Here is an 18,182-nt window from a genome sequence, read left to right on the forward strand (position 1 = left end):
GACGATACATACACACAGCCCACATGCCAGCGAAATTAACCAATTATGGTCAAAATTTCCAACACTGCCGGGAATCGAACCCGGGACCCCTGTGACCAAAGGCCAGCACGCTACCCATTTAGCCATAGAGCCGGACACGAAAGCTAGAAACCACTGATACAGTCTTGAGATGACCTAAATCGGATAAATATCTGAAAAATTGGCAAAATAAACGAAATTACAGACAGCGACCCTCCTCTTTTTCTTCTTCTTCTTCTTCTTCTTCTTATTATTATTATTATTATTATTATTATTATTATTATTATTATTATTATTATTATTATTATTCTTAATCTACTTACCCTCCAGGGTTGGTTTTTCCCTCGGACTCAGCGAGGGATCCAACCTCTACCGCCTCAAGGGCAGTGTCCTGGAGCTTCAGACTTTGGGTCGGGGGATACAACTGGGGAGGATGATCAGTACCTCACCCAGGCGGTCTCACCTGCTATGCTGAACAGGGACCTTGCGGGTGGATGGGAAGATTGGAAGGGATAGACAAGGAAGAGGGAAACCACTTCCAGGATGGCTGAGGTTGGAATCGAACCCACCTCTACTCAGTTGACCTCCCGAGGCTGAGTCGACCACCTCGTTCCAGCCCTCGTACCACTTTTCAAATTTCGTGGCAGAGCCGGCAATCGAACCCGGGCCTCCGGGGGTGGCAGCTAATCACACTAACCACTACACCACAGAGGCGGACCAGCGACCCTCCTACAACTTTATTTATATAGATATGCCTTTACTGACAAGACGTAGTGTTTACACTGCACTGTCTTCTGCTGTGGGCTCAGTCTGGTACTTGGTTTTGACAACATGAAAGTGACCGAGGTATGAGCGGTGCTAGTAATTCCATTCCGTATGCAACCAGTCCCGCATATGAATGGTGTGAAAATATTTCTCATAGGGTCGGCTGGTGCAAGCATTTCAGTGGGCTTGCCAGACTGAGATATAATAGCAACTTCTGGCTCGGTAAGTAAAGCAACGGGAAACTACCTCGTCAGTGACGCCTGGGCCACCTGTGATGGCTGATGGCAGAGCTGTTGAGGTCCAAACCAGCCTCCGGACCGAGCACTTAGCATACATATATGAAGATACTTCATCATTTTTTAAAGACTGATCCCGTCTGACTTCTTCTTCTTCTTCTTCTTCCTCTTCTTCTTCTTCTTCTTCTTCTTCTTCTTCTTCTTCTTCTTCTTCTTCTTCTTCTTCTACTTCTGGCACATGTTTCTTATGATATTTTCAGCCATCTGGATTTTCCTCTCCTCTGATTTTTGTGAGGTCATACATCAGAAGAGAACTGAGAGATGCGACATACGATTTTTTGTCTGACCAGGAGCAATCTTGCTATAGTGAGATAGGTAGATTATACTTTCTTTTTTTTTTTTTTTTTTTTTTTTGCTATTGGCTTTACGTTGCACTGACACAGATAGGTCTTATGGCGACGATGGGACAGGGAAGGGCTAGGAGTGGGAAGGAAGCGGCCGTGGCCTTAATTAAGGTACAGCCCCAGCATTTGCTTGGTGTGAAAATGGGAAACCACGGTAAACCACCTTCAGGGCTGCCGACAGTGGGGTTCGAACCCACTATCTCTCGATTACTGGATTCTGGCCGCACTTAAGCGACTGCAGCTATCGAGCTCGGTAGGTAGACTATACAGACAGCGACCTAGCGCCGAATGTCGGACGGCGGGAGATAATCCAGCTCCCAAGGCTTCGGGCGGATAAACCTCTTACGAGGTGGTGGTGGTGGTGGTGGTGGTGGTGGTGATTAGTAGGGCCCGGATGTATATGACCTAAATTTTTTAGAAATATGCAAGCATTTATGACCTAAAAATGTATTAAAATATGACACTAAATATGTCTTGAACGTTTTTGGTCATGTTTTAGAAATCTTCAAAATCTTACCGCTGTTTAAATTAGCATTATATAGAAAAAATACTTTAAAATCTAGATCATTCAATAATAATAAATGAGTAATTAATATTAATTTTATAATTATATTTTGAATTTAATTACTCATTCCAGAGGTAACTCTCTACTTTATACAGAATGAAATGAATGTCTCATTTTGATGGGCGATCAGAAGGAATTACAATAGCAAATTACATGTATTTAAAAGTTTACAAACAGGAACGAAGTTCTATTTTCAAGCAACATTGACTTGTAACAGGAGAAAGGCCGCTCAACTTCGCAGGATGTTATTGGGCCACATTTGAAATACGTCAAATCATTAGAGTTCAATTGAGGCTCACTATTCTGTCGCCTTATACGCATCTGTCTCTTTCTATACAGCTAACCCTCCTAATTCACATAAATATATATTTCTAGGGAAGATAATTGTAAGAAATTACAGACAACAATTCGGAGATGTGAAAAATCCGCCTTTCAGACAACTGAAAGTAGCTATGCGAAAATGGAATATAAACGATAAAATAGGACAAAAAAAAGAAAATTTAGAGGGAAATATGAGCATAATATGAACATTTACCGGAAAATAACAAAAAACGTTTTAAAAGATCCAAAATAAGACCCGTGAAAATTGCATAATTTCAGACTGTAGATAAAATCATGCTTAACTTATATTTTGCAAAGAAATAAAATATGACATATCATATACATCCGGGCCTTAGTGATTATTGTTTTAAGAGGAAGTACAACAGGGCAATCATCCTCTATCAACACTAATCAGGAGAAAAAGGAAAACGTCCGATACTGCAAAAAATGAAGGTATTGGTCAAAGAAAGAAGCCTCCACACGTAATACTGTCGCGGTCGGAAAAGAACAAGAGTTAACCAAGTGAGGTCGGATATGAGAGATGAAAGTGAGGAGCCTGACTCGTGAAATACCTGTTATGCCTTTTTGTGATTTGAAAAGTGAAAAAAAAAAGATATTCTCATACAGGAGAAGTAGGACGTATACTTCGGCATACGTTTCAAATAAGAGCTGCATGACCGAGCTCGATAGCTGCAGTCGCTTAAGTGCGGCCAGTATCCAGTATTCGGGAGATAGTAGGTTCGAACCCCACTGTCGGCAGTCCTGAAAATGGTTTTCCGTGGTTTCCCATTTTCACACCAGGCAAATGCTGGGGCTGTACCTTAATTAAGGCCACGGCCGCTTCCTTCCCACTCCTAGCCCTCCCCTGTCCCATCGTCGCCATAAGACCTATCTGTGTCGGTGCGACGTAAAGCCAAGAACAGCATGTGAATATGTCTAAAACTTGCTATGTCGTGAGTTGCAGGTCGGGTTACCATTAAGAGTCGAATGAAACATTTATTTTTACCGCCGAAAGATCCAACTATGTTCTCCAAGTGGCCGGACAAGATCTGCCTTTAAGTGATAAAAGGCCCGGCTGTGATCTGGATTTTGCGGCCGAAATAACCCAAAATTGTGATAGTTTCTTTATTAATAGTGAAAATCTGGATAATAAGACAGAGATGGAAACTTGATTTCCACAGCAGTCCTACACACAAATCATCCGGAACATCCTATTAAAAAGATCAACGCTAGTCAACCAAATTAGTCCTTCCTTACACTCATGATTATTCCATGCTGGATTACTCTAGTATGCTCTAGCGCTGGTGATATTTATGTGACAGCCTGTAGAGCAGGACCTCTCAAACGCCCAAAGTCTCACGCGTGCAAACAGCGGCGCATAGTTCCTGTGCACAGTGCATCGGTCCCGCTCGGCTCGGCTCGGACCAACGCTTCGTCCCTGGGCTACTCGGCTAAGCTCGACTCAACTCGGCTCAACTCAGCTCGGAGTTGGAGCGCTTCGGAGCAAGTGAGGAAGAGGGAGACAGCGGGGAGCGAGCAAGAGATGCGTGGGGAAAGAGAGAGACAGCGCTATTGCTCCAAATCGAGGAGTGGGGGTCTGCACTCTGGTCAACCAAGCGAAGTCGTCTTTTGCACCGTGCACAGTGCATGCACCAGACGCTTGCACCCTGAGAGGCCCTGCTGTAGATGTTTAATACGTTTATTATTGAACACTGTATACCATGTATACTTAAAGCAGCTAACGTCTCTTTTCCTTTTTTAGGTTATAACATTGCAATTGAGTCTGATACAAAATCAGTTTCGTGGTTAATTACAGAAAGACAATCTAATGCAACTGGACACACAAACGTTCGAGATATTGACAAAGTTATTGACGAACCAATTACTAATTGTAAAAAAAAAATATTTCCTGGCTATTTTTTACTGATTTCTTCAGAAACAAAGAACGTCGTATCTTATTTTGCAGAGGAACTTAGTCTCGGTTCAGAAAATATAGTATACACTCCTGGAACAGCGCAATAATACACTGTATTATATCGTTTATTTAAATATGAAGTTCCGAATTAAATATCTTTATATTCCTCTCGCTCCCAGCATACGTTCGAAAGAGACACCATGACCGTAATTACACTTTTCATACATAGGTAGAAAAATACCCTTAATTGGTGGCGAAGTTAGGGTTCGAGGACCTCTGTTACACTTCACATCTACATAACTTATAGTTACAGATACAGACAACACAAATAATATTAATAATAATATTAATAATAAAATCCTTAATTTTAAAATAGACAAAATACACTTAAGTGACGTAACTACAGTAATCCATTCATTCGTCTCATTTATTCCTTCATTTACTCAACAATTATCCAGTCCTTTACCCACGACTCTTACAGATCATATCTCTGCATTGGTATTGCAGAATACCACAGTGTGCCAGTTATGTAGAATGTATGCAAGATGTTCTACCCGTAAACAATGACATTACGAAACTTAATTCTTATCACACGAATATCTTTCATTTCTCACAACTGGCTTTACGTCGCACCGACACAGATAGGTCTTATGGCGACGATGGGATAGGAAAGGCCAAGGAGTGGAAAGGAAGCAGCCGTGGCTTTAATTAGGTACAGCCCCAGCATTTGCCTGGTGTGAAAGTGGGAAACCACGCAAAACCATCTTCAGGGCTGCCGACAGTGGGGCTCGAACCCACTATCTCCCGCATGCAAGCTCACAGCTGGGCGCCCCTAACCGCACGGCCAACTCCCCCTGTACTTCCATTTTTGCTTGTATGTGTTTATCAATTATTCTGTAAGAGTTTTAGGTATGGAAAACATGTTCTAGTAATATTTTGAGACAATAAATTTCATATAATTCCAAGTCCGACTCGTTGACTGAATGGTCGGGGTACTGCCCTTCGGTTCATAGAATCCCAGGTTCGATTCCTAGCCGTGTCTGGGATTTTAATCACTTCCGATTAATTCTTCTGGCTCGGGGACTGGGTGTTTGTGTCTGTCCCATCACTCTCCTCTTTATATACAGACAACACAACACACTATCAACCACCACAGAAATACGCAAAACGCAATAGTGATTCTTCCCTCCATGTAGGGTTGGCCAAATCCACATATGCGACTCGCGTGCCCACAGGTGTGGGGAAAGCGATAGAGGAAATTTTATTTTATAATTCCATAATATTTCTTACCTACCCGAATAAGAAGCCTCCTATATGCCTGATGATGCAGTACTTAAAGTGCCAGGCCCGAAAACCATGGGTTGGGATATAGTACCATATCTGAAGTACTTATTTGATTATTGTTTGCATGAAGGAGCTATACCAAATGAATGGAGAGTTGCTATAGTAGACCCTGTGTATAAAGGAAAGGGTGATAGACAAAACTGAAAATTACAGGTCAGTCAGTTTGACATGCATTGAATGTAAACTTTGGGAAGGCTTTTTTTCTGATTATATAAGACATGTTTGCGAAATTAATAACTGGTTTGATAGAAGGCAGTTTGGCTTTAGAAAAGGTTATTCCATTGAAGCTCAACTTGTAGGATTCCAACAAGATATCCTGGATTCAGGAGGTCAATTGGACTGCATCGCGATTGACGTATCTAAGGCATTTGATAGGGTAGATCATGGGAAATTACTGGCAAAAATGACTGCAATTGGACTTGACAAAAGAGTGCCTGGATGGGTGGCTATGTTTCTAGAAAATAGAACTTAGAGAATTAGAGTAGGCGAAGCTTTATCAGACCCTGTAATAATTAAGAGGGGAATTCCTGAAGGCAGTATTATTGGACCTTTGTTTTCTTATATATATCAATGATATGTGTAAAGAAGTGGAATCAGAGATAAGGCTTTTAGCAGAGTACAGAGTAATAAATAAGTTACAATATTGTGAGCAACTGCAAAATGACCCCGATAGTGTTGAGAGATGGGCAGTAGGCAATGGTATGGTGACAAACGGGGTTAAAAGTCAGGTTGTGAGTTTCACAAATAGGAAAAGTCCTCTCAGTTTTAATTACTGCGTTGATGGGTTGAAAGTTCCCTTTTGGGATCATTGTAAGTACATAAGTCTTAATATAAGGAAAGATCTTCATTGGGGTAATCGCAAAACTATGATTGTAAATAAAAGGTACAGATCTCTGCACATGGTTATGATGGTATTTAGGGCTTGTAGTAAGGATGTAAGTCTCTGGTAAGACCCCAACTAGAGTATGGTTCCAGTGTATGGCACCCTCACCAGGATTACTTGATTCAAGAAGTCGAAAAAATCCAAAGAAAAGCAGCTTGATTTGTTCTGGGTGATTTCCGATAAAAGAGTAGCGTTACAAAAATGTTGCGAAATTTGGGCTGGGAAGACGTGGGAGAAAGGAGACAAGCTGCTCGATTAAGTGTTATGTTCCGAGTTCTCATTGGACAGATGGTGTGGGAGGACATCAGTAGACAAATAAGTTTGAGTGGTGTCTTTAAAAGTAGGAAAGATTACAATATGAAGATAAAGTTGGAATTCAAGAGGACAAATTGCGGCAAATATTCGTTTATAGGAAGGGGAGTTAGGAATTGGAATAACTTACCAAGGGAGATGTTCAATAAATTTCCAATTTCTTTGCAGTCATTTAAGAAAAGGCTAGGAGAACAACAGATAGGGAATCTGGCACGTGGGCGACTGCCCTAAATGCAGATCAGTAGTGACTGATTGATACGAAAAATCAAAATTAAAATTTGAACATATTCCATTTGAATACGTTGAGAATATCAAATAAAAGTATTATTTTTCACTAATCACGCAACATAGGGCAACCATATATCTATATAATAATAATAATAATAATAATAATAATAATAATAATAATAATAATAATAATTATGATGTTGAAAGTGGTAATATTTTACGTCCCACTTTTATGGTTTTCGGAGACGCCGAGTTGCCAAAAATGTTGTTCCGCAGAAGTTCTTTAACGTGTCAGTAAATCTACCGACACGATGCTGACCATCGGACCGAGCCAGTGCCGAAATCTGCCAAGTTGAGCTCAGAATGCCAGCGCGTCAACCGTCTGAGCCACTCCGTTAGATTGACATTACACAACAGTGTGGTGAGAACAACTCCCTCCCTAATAATGCTGCTATTCCTTTTCTGTGTCAGCTAACTCAACGTGGATGAGAATTTGGTTGAAGTAAGATAAACAATGTGCTCCATTGGCTCAAGCACGAACGTCTGCTTCGTTTGCTTGAACCAATCTACACCGCGATCAATATTAACGTGCAGGCACTCGACCTGTTTACAACCTGATTTAACCAATGGAGCACATTAACAACTAAGGACCGTATTCATCAGATCCAGTAAAAGCTTTTATCTTGGTTTAAAGCTACTGAAACCACGATAACAGTTAAATTTGTATTCACCTAACAACAATATCTTGGATAATGGGTGGCCTATTATCTCGGATTAAATTTTTATCGGAGAAATGTTGGCCGGTAAAATAGGAAATCTAACATAATAGCCTTTCAAGATGGCAGCTCGTAGACGTTAGGAATATTTAAGTGAAGAGAAAATCACAGCGATGAGGATTATGAGCAAGATTATGCAATAAAACCTCCTAGCTAGATAAAGAGAACGCACTACATACTTTGAGAACTACGATGACAGTCATTTTAGGTTACACGAGGTTTCGACACTATCAATATTTTCCATGATTGAAGATAACCTGGAATTTGGTAGTGGTGGTGATTGTTATTGTTCTAAGAGGAAGTACAACTGGGCAAACATCCAACACATAGGTAGGCCTAAATGAATTCTGGATTATTAGCTTATATTCTATATAGTCAGCGTACTGGCCTTCGGTTAAGAGGGTCCCGGGTTCGATTCCCGGCCGGGTCGGGGATTTTAATCGCTTCTGACTCATTCTTCTGGCTCGCGGACTGGGTGTATGTGTCCGTCCCAACACTTTCCTCATCATATTCCCACAACACACTACACTACCAACCATCACAGAAACATGCAATGGTGATTACATCCCTCCATACAGGGTTGGCGTCAGGAAGGGCATCCGGCCGTAAAACAGGGCCGAATCCACATGTGCAACCCAGTGAAAATTGGTATTTGGAACCTCCTTTAAAAATAAGGAAGTGCATATCTTTTCGTTTTCGGAAAATTTTCTTAAGGGGATCAAAAAACGTGAAAAAGTGGTTGAATACTTTTCATGAGGATACATCTCAAACACTGAAGATTTTTTTTCTATTTGTTTTACGTCGTACCGACACAGATAGGTCTTATGGCGACGATGGGGCAGGAAAGGCCTAGGAATGGGAAATAAGCGGCCGTGGTCTTAATTAAGGTACATCCCCAGCATTTGCCTGGTGTGAAAATGGGAAACCACGGAAAACCATATTCAGGGCTGCCGACAGTGGGGTTCGAACCCACTATCTCCTGGATGCGAGCTCACAGCTGCGCGCTCCTAACACTCAAGATGTTACATACATGAAAATTTGTATTTGGAATCTCCTTTTAAAAAAAATGAAACACGTAATTCTTGTTTTTGGAAAATCTACTCAAGAAGAGGTAAACAGGAATGGCAAATGGGTGAATTTTTAAAATGAGTATATCTCAAAAACGAACCTTGTTACAGACGTAAACATTGTTATTTTTAATCTTTTTAAAATAAAGTAACGCGTTTTTTTCTGAAATAACACTTCAAGGGTGGGGCTTGTAAAAAGGACTGAAAAGGGGGTCGAAGTCTTTTTATAAGGATATTTATATCTCAAAAACTGAAGATGTTACAGACACGAGCATTTGTATTTGGGATCTCCTATAAAAATAAAGAAACATGTATTCTTTTGTTTTAGGAAAATCCAATTAAGGGGGTGATAAATGAATTGAAAAACGAGTTGAATTATTTGGATACGTACAAATCGAAAACTAAGGATGTTACGGACCTGAACATTGGTATTTGTAATGTCCTTTACAAATAAAGAAACACGTAATTTGCAGCAGGGGGGAGGGGGGAATCAACGCAAAGGGGTGTGTGAAAGGAGTTGAATGCCTTTTGTGAGAATACAAATAAAATGTGGACTTTAAACAATACACCCCTAAGGGGTTTTGACTGGGGGGGGGTGAGGAATGATAAAAATATGCATTTATATGAAACCGTTTGAATTATGAAGTTAAAATTTCAAATAATATCCTCGGTGTTAAATAACAGAAGGTTTGAAACAAATTTAACCGCTCAGGGAGTTAAACGGCGGTTAAGATACGAAAACAAATAGACTACGAATAGAAACGAAGATAAATTTCCAAATAGCAGTATTTTAAACCCTAGGCGTGAAATAGGAAATATTTTTAAACGTTCCACCCCTAAACTGTTAAATGGGGTTAGCTCCGTACACGGAATTATTCATCCCTCCAAGACCGTTTGACATACCAATTTTACGAGAAGAGCTTTTATGTCCTAGGTGTAACATGTCATATACTTCAAAATATTTCTCCCCTAAGGGGTTTAGATTGAGGTTGACTCTCAAAAACTCAACATCCATTCTTCCGAAACCGTTTCAGCCACGAACTTATTTTTTTTAAATGAAAATCAAATACCCTAGACGTTAATAAATATTTAAAAACATTCACTCCTTTAAAAAAGTATCCAATCCACCATTACTGTTCGACGTACAACATCAATATTTCACAGGTTGGTCGCTTTTACACGCTAGATGTTAAATAACATAGAGTTTAAAACATTCAAATTACCGAGCTCGATAGCTGCAGTCGCTTAAGTGCGGCCAATATCCAGTATTCGGGAGATAGTAGGTTCGAACCCCACTGTCGGCAGCCCTGAAGATGGTTTTCCGTGGTTTCCCATTTTCACACCTGGCAAATGCTGGGGCTGTACATTAATTAAGGCTACGGCCGCTTCCTTTCCACTCCTAGCCCTTTCCTGTCCCATCGTCGCCATAAGACGTATCTGTGTCGGTGCGACGTAAAGCAACTAGCAAAAAAAAAGCATTCAAATTCTTCCGTATGGGGTACAAATGAGTGTTAGATCAGAAAATAATAATTCCCCCTAAACCGTTTTACGCACGAACTGAGGGAGTATTTTACAGGTTCAAATGACAGTGGACTCTCCAAAATGTAAAACTTTGAATACTAACTCTCAGTTTAAAACCGTAGCAAAGCAGGGGTATCTTTCTAGTTCACGATACGATAAATTGTTCGCAAACACCGAACCTAATAAAAACTTGTTTATATTTCGATAATGACGGCAGAACGTAGTCATCTGTTTTCTGTTCGTCAATATGAAATATGCAAGGTTCAAATTCAGATTGAAACCGAACCTTAGCTTCGGTAAACAGAGACAAAAAAAATGCTATGGTGAATACAGAAATGAGTTATCCGAGATAATAACATTAGAAATCTAAGATAACAGCAAAGTAAGTGAAGTTTGGTGAATACGAGCCTAAGAGGGAAGTACTGAATCACAACCGCCAGATATCTCACGGAGTAGAAGACATTATGCGCTTTTCGTTTGTCATTTGTTTGTTGTTTCCTTGTTGGGTTTCTCCGTACTCAGACGAAGTTGAGCCCTGATTAATTTTTAATGTAATGTAACGACTACTGTAAAACTGCAATGGCTTACTATCGCTGCTTTCCACTGTGCCAAAGTAAAGAATAATATGGCTTCCGATTGAGATAGCTAAATAAAATTCAGGAAACTCGATCGTCAAAAATTACCCGTGTTTCGGCCCAGAGCGGCATGGGCTCATCAGTTGGATAAGGCACCTTCCCAAGACACTGGCCGGTTAGCACGTCCGTAGCGACACATCTGCAAGCTATATATGTGATAAACACAATGCAGTACTGACGTACTAGGGGATAATTGCATCTCCTCCACTTGCTGCACAGGTCATGGATCTGTATGTCATGCCATCCGTTAATACTTCACATCACAAACTGCACGACTGCTAGGTAACATAGAGCACACATTTTAATTTTCTTTTAATGATCATTTCATTTTCCCAAACGGAAATTTAATAACTGTTCTTATTAACATGAGGATATTTACTACAATTTTTGGTCCATAACTGCTGAACATGCAAAGTACCACCTAACGTTAAATATACCGTATGTTTGTTAGAGCTTATAAATGCTTACTTTGATAAGGTCATGCCTTGCGTTCAAATCACTGTAGCGGCAGGAAACACCCAAACTATGTATCAACACGCGTTTCATTGTTCTTGCATTTGCAGCACAAATTTTTCTCTATCCATCTTGTCCGCCTCTGCGGTGTAGTAGTTAGCTGCCAACCCCGGAAGCCCGGTTCTGCCACAAGATATTAAATTTGGTACAAGAATAGGAACGGAGTCCACTCAGCCTCGGGAGGTCAACTGAGAAGAGGGGGGGGGGGGTCGATTCCCACCTCAGCAGCCATCCTCGAAATGGTTTTCCGTGATTTCCCACTTCTCCTCCAGGCAAATACCGGGGTGGTACCCAACTTAAGGCCACGGCCGCTTCCTTCCCCTTCCTTGTCTATCACTTCCAATCTTCCCATCCCCCGCAAGGCCCCTGTTCAGCATAGCAGGTGAGGCCCCCTGGGCGAGGTACTGGTCATTCTCCCGAGTTGTATCCCAGACCCACTCACGTTCCATGACACTGCCCTTGAGGCGGTAGATGTAGGGTCCCTCGTTGAAGAAACAATCTTGGACGGTAAACGGATGATTAAAGAAGGAAGAAATTCATCGTGTCTTGATAATGCGAAACTCATGTGATAACTGTATTTGACCACCGACGTGCTCACTGCTCGCCGCGCAGTCCTCTACCGTCTACGATAAACAAACACTCCTGCCAGTTTGCTGATGTGCAATCGTACTTTGAATATGTAGAACGCAACTATATACGACCCTGACATTTACCGTTTGCTTCATACCCTACGAAGACAGATGCGATGCACCAGCACTTCTGTTACTTTTGCAAGAAATGTGTCCATTCATTATCCAAAATGTCCCTGACGGGGTATCGGTCCCTGAATTTGTGGTGGCTATCAGCGAAGACAGCAGATGTTTTTCTTATTTAATATAAAACACGGACAAGAGGTTGCCGTGAATGTAGTGAACCATTTATTTGGGGTTCAAGCCATATTCTGTAACACTCACAGGTGATTCTTCTACCACCCCCACCCACATGGGTCCTTCAGAAAATGAACTCCTGCCAGAAGCTTGAAAATGCCAACTATCTGTGCACTCTAGTACAGTGGTATTTTTGGGTGGCACACCCCAAAATCCATTTGTTTTACCATCGTACTCTCGAAGTACGAGTATGTTGCGTTATACGAGAAATAATAAATGATGGTTGTTGGATGCCAAATAAGATTAACTATAATCATCTATAATCATCATCGTCATCATCATCATCATCTTCATCTTCAACAGCATATCCCGCTTGCTCAGGGTCACTCCACGCACTGAAGCATGAAAGAACTGTGACTAAGGATGTCAAGTCTCATGCCCTTCCTGACATCATGCTAGCAACATCAGGAATCAAACCACGGTCACCGGGGTGACAGGCAAGCAGCGAAAGTCGCTACGCCATCCTGTTCCCCAATAACAACATCGTAGCTGCGCAAAGTAATTCCTTCGGAGTGAAGTTTACAGAAGACCAAAACTTCAGCGGTGAGCTATGGCCGGAGAAATGTTCCTGGCATTTTCTGTGCTTAATGATAGCCTAATTATTTGACCTTTGGAGTTTTCTGTTCCCTTCTCAGAAAACGCGGCAAGACTTTACAAAGTGTGGTTTCCTCGTGAGTGGATTTTCGAGGTTTTATCGCCTAGCAACGATATATATATACACACACAAACACGCATACACACACGAGTATTATTTATGGTCGACGATGCCGAAATATAAATATTATATGCCAGAAAACTGAATCTTAATGATGCTCATTATAGTTCAAGTTTCATTATGATGCAGGTTCTCCACTAATCAGAGTTCAGATTTTCATTATGATACAACTGTTTGACCAATTATGTAAGGACAGCAAAATCAAACATGTCTAACACACATATTAACATCAATGCACCTCCTACTTCCAATATTCCACAACCACACGGCACATTCCCGTAAATTCACTTCACCAACTGTACAATAAACAATTTGCATTTGAAATAAAGGTAGGTTATGATAACCTTCTAACAAAGCTTTGAAAACATATGACATTGTCAAGGTCTCTGATCCACTCACGGAAAATCAATAAACCAGCGCATGCACTCTGTTCAGTAAACGCCAGTGTTGCCAACTTATATTTTCAAGATACGCTAAATACTACTAAAAGTCCGCTAAAATTCCGCCAAGAAATCCGATCTAAGATAATGAGCAATAATAATAATAATAATAATAATAATAATAATAATAATAATAATAATAATAATAATAATAATAATAATAATAATAATAATAATGGTAAATGTCTGCACTCGCCTGATATGTGAGTTTCACTGGGATTAACCCCCTGCCTGCGAGCCGGCGAGCTAAAACTTGTAGGCGTTTTAGTGCCGGGTGCAAACTAGGTGAATCTCCTACCTCAAGGGCCACAACAGAACAGGCCAGTTCATTAAACGGTCTTCCTTCCTAGCATAATATAAATGCTACTCTCTCACAGCTTCATTATCTGTCGTCATTCGTCAACTTAGAGGTAAGTAACCTTTCCTCACGCATTACAAATTTATGATACCACGATCTCATAACATCAAATCCGAATAACGTGTTTTCCTCATGTGACTGCTAGCTCCTGACTAGAAATACGGAACAGCTCGGAGACGACTGGAGTACAAATTTTTAAAAAAACGTAAAATGGATTAAACAATAAATTCTGCTATAAATAAATCTAGAATTCCGCCAAAAATCCCGCTGTCCACTAAATGATATATTTCTCCGCCGACAGTCTTCTAATTCCCCCAAATTTAGCGGAAAATCCGCTAAGTTGGCAACACTGGTAAACTCAATTACTGTCTCGACAGAAATTTATGAATATGTAAAGAATAGAGTTATAATTATTGTCGAGCACAAACAATCGTACGCAACTTACCTATAATGGTAATTACGACACTCCTAATGTACTATAATACAACAATTATCGTTGTACTATATACAATACTACTGACTGAAGTGAATGAGTGGGTTTCGAAAAATAAAATTAAGCATAAGTAAGCATACCTAGTCAAACCGACAAATATTTTGGAAGGAATAGTTCGGAAAGGGGACTTTGTGTAGTGGTAGACAAACACTACATCCAAACAAGATTTTATTGAAAACGAGCTCACCGAAAACAGTTACAAGCTACGATAATTTTGCGTACCCCTCGAGACGACTCCGCGTACCCCTAGTAGTATGAGTACCCGAATACAACTATTCTACTACGAGAAACTGTGGCAGCGAGATACAACAGTGTCTGCACATTACAACAGTGATATCAGCTCGGACAACGGAAACATCAAAGTTTGGAAGGTGAGGAGGAGGATTTTTTTTTTTTTGTTAGGGGCTTTACGTCGCACCGACACAGATAGGTCTTATGGCGACGATGGGATAGGAAAGGCCTAGGAGTTGGAAGGAAGCGGCCGTGGCCTTAATTAAGGTACAGCCCCAGCATTTGCCTGGTGTGAAAATGGGAAACCACGGAAAACCATTTTCAGGGCTGCCGATAGTGGGATTCGAACCTACTATCTCCCGGATGCAAACTCACAGCCGCGCGCCTTTACGCGCACGGCCAACTCGCAGGAGGAGGAATTTAAGGCCTACTGTCGGAGTAGAAAGTATGTGCGGTCGAGTTTAAACGCTAATAAAATTTGAACCAGTCCACCAATCTAAAACAGAATCACACCTTCGTAAAGCTTGTTATATTCTGCGTTCTTTTGTGATATATGCATATTTTTATTATGTTTCTTGTAAAAGTTATGTTAGGCGGAATGCAAAAAGTACCTATTTTCTTGTCCTTTTTCTTTTTTTTTTTGTAAACAATAACTTTGTAGTACCATTGCATGAAAACGCACTGTCCGATTTTCATGAAATTTACGTGGATTATGGAATGAACTATTGTAAATATATTTCTGAGGTTTAAGTACTTCACACACTTTGGCAATTTTTTTTTATTTTTTTATTTTTTTTTGTAAAAGGCTGTCCGTTTAATACTGGGTGGTCTTCCGAAATCGAGAATGAGTTCATCAGAATGGTCTGAAGTTTTTTGTTGCAAATCGTTGTATACCAAAACCGTACAATAATTTCTGTACTTTATACTGATTTTTTTATTTGAAAGCGAGCTATAGGCGCACCGGCGTGAAATCAGCTTGATTTCGCTAGGGGTAGTACAACTAACACATAAGGCCAGTTAGCGCAAGCCTGAACGTGTTCACTTATATTCTAGCGCTCACGTGTTACATTAGCGAAAGTTTCTAATTGACCTGTCGCATATTTGCAGTTTTTACATTTCCCATCAGCTTTTCACACGAGGGCTTTGGACCCCCAACGGCAGCTATAAATTTAGTAGTGATTCCAAACTTCAGAGGAGCCTCCGTGGCTCAGACGGCAGCGCATCGGCCTCTCACCGCTGGATACCGTGGTTCAAATCCCGGTCACTCCATGTGAGATTTGTGCTGGACAAAGCGGAGGCGGGACAGGTTTTTCTCCGGGTACTCCGGTTTTCCCTGTCATCTTTCATTCCAGCAACACTCTCCATTCTCATTTCATAGCATCCACCACTCATTAATATCACTTTGGGAGCGGCGACCCCATCGTAATAACAGCCTATATCTGATTCATTCATTACATTCCTGACCCGGTCAAAGACTGGAAAGCAGGTTGTAGGTTTTCATTTTTTCCAAACTTCAGATGGGCAAAGGGGTGATCCTGTACAGATAATGTACCACAGTCAATTCTTGAGTAAATAAATCCGAGGGCTTGACAAGCGGTGAATGGACGGAGGCGATTGAAATGTCGGGAAAGGTGAGCGCTGTAAGAGCTATTCCGGGCAGATCTCAAGATGGTATCCATCGTAGACATTGTCGCAGTGATAAGTTTTTTTGCTAGTTGCTTTACGTCGCACCGACACAGATAGGTCTTATGGCGACTATGGGACAGGGAAAGGCTAGGAGTGGGAAGAAAGCGGTCGTGGCCTTAATTAAGGTGCAGTCCCAGCATTTGCCTGGTGTGAAGATGGGAAACCACGGAAAACCATTTTCAGGGCTGCCGACAGTGGGGTTCGAACCTATTATCTCCCGAATACTGGATACTGGCCGCACTTAAGCGACTGCAGCTATCGAGCTCGGTCGCAGTGATAAAGAAACACTTGTTCGTGTCTTGGGATATTATTGCTAACATGGTGAAACCTAAACTCTGCGCAATGTTGGACACTACCGAGTGCGTCCTTCGATTGCTGAAGCCGTACGGAAAAATAATAATTATTCTGTCTTTATGAACATCCATAGGATTTCAGAAGGTGACAGCACTGTATAATTATACGATTGCCTTCCGAAACAACAACGGATGGATAAAATCGATGCAACCGCGAGAATAGGGACTTTACGGAACAACCAGCTGAAGTCCACATTGATAAGTGTAGCAAAGTCACGTTACCATATTAGAAGGAGAAATGCCTATTGGTTGATATTTCAGAAACAGGACTCAGGTTCGGAGCTATAGAGCCCATTCCTTATCTCTTCGTCCAGTTCTGCCGATTGTTTGACCTGGACAAAGAACTAATCAAAACAATCTCAATCACCTCGCTGAAAAGTTCCATCGCCTAGAGAACCACTCGGTCCCTCGGTCGTGGGCTAGAACAGTTAAATTCAATGACTTTAAATTTTTATTATGTCATTTCATATGCTTGTGTTCGTAGTATTTATCGTAATATTTAACTCGCTCAATTTTAATGATCCAATCACTGATACTCTTAGTATACTCTATCAAGTTGATGGAGTCTGGTATTAAATCACAAATAGTATATACAACAAAATGGAGATAGTGCATTTCAGGATTAACTCACCGGATACTGGAGATGTAGTCCTTCCCACATATAGGACGAGGCCTACTTCCTCGGTGATTCAATCGACATCTCTGCAAAAAGAGATAAAGGAATAGTTCAACTACATCTGAGATTAGTTATTAGATTTCATAGGAAAAGGAAATTTCCAAAACCTCGTAATAAAGTAGAGGTAATTAACATTTAACTATGAAAATACTGGCACTGTTACAGGAACAGTTGTTTCTCAAAAATTGTAAAGTCCCGTGCCCATATTGCTTATTCTGGCATCATTTCTATTTTTATACCTTAACTAAAAAGATATTACGTTTTATTGGCCTAGGTTCTTATAACAATAAAACAGCTGAAAATATTATTGCCAAACTTCATATTTAGAATCTCAGAAGGAATCTGCTACCTGGGCAACGGCCCTAAGTGTAGACCAGTGGTAAATGTAGCGGGAAAAAAAATCATTCGACACTCCATATCGTACGATGTCGACATGTAGAAGATATCTGCTGAAACATTTGGTGTTTACCCGACAAAACTAATTAAATTAAAATTTAGGAACAGGACACCAAACATAGTCCTGTTTTCTCTGCCATCAGGTAGAAGAAACAGAACGCCGAAATTGATACGCAGGCAATTTATATGGCACGAAATTATAATACCTGCACACGATCATCATTATTTATTCGCAAATCGACTAAGTAGGAATCACGATAGGTTTCATTATACACTCGTGTTCACAGAAACCAGAACACCCTGAAAGACTAGACATAGGAAGTTCATATTCACAGGAAATGTGCATTAGTATGAATTAGCATTTGAACCATCTCGGCCCTCAGATTCACGGTCCACATCGATATC

General features: G+C 40.7%; 1 protein-coding gene across 1 annotated transcript in view; it reads right to left on the minus strand.

Annotated features, from left to right (window-relative positions):
* The window catches only part of rdgB (retinal degeneration B), a 689,086-nt gene that overhangs the window by 531,680 nt on the left and 139,224 nt on the right, over nt 1–18,182 (minus strand). Inside the window, exon 2 of the mRNA XM_067154865.2 lies at nt 17,337–17,407. The gene's annotated coding sequence lies outside the window, so the exon portion shown is untranslated. The remainder of the gene's footprint in view (nt 1–17,336; nt 17,408–18,182) is intronic.

This window comes from Anabrus simplex, chromosome 10 (genome assembly GCF_040414725.1).
Source record: "Anabrus simplex isolate iqAnaSimp1 chromosome 10, ASM4041472v1, whole genome shotgun sequence".
Classification (NCBI taxonomy): domain Eukaryota; kingdom Metazoa; phylum Arthropoda; class Insecta; order Orthoptera; family Tettigoniidae; genus Anabrus; species Anabrus simplex.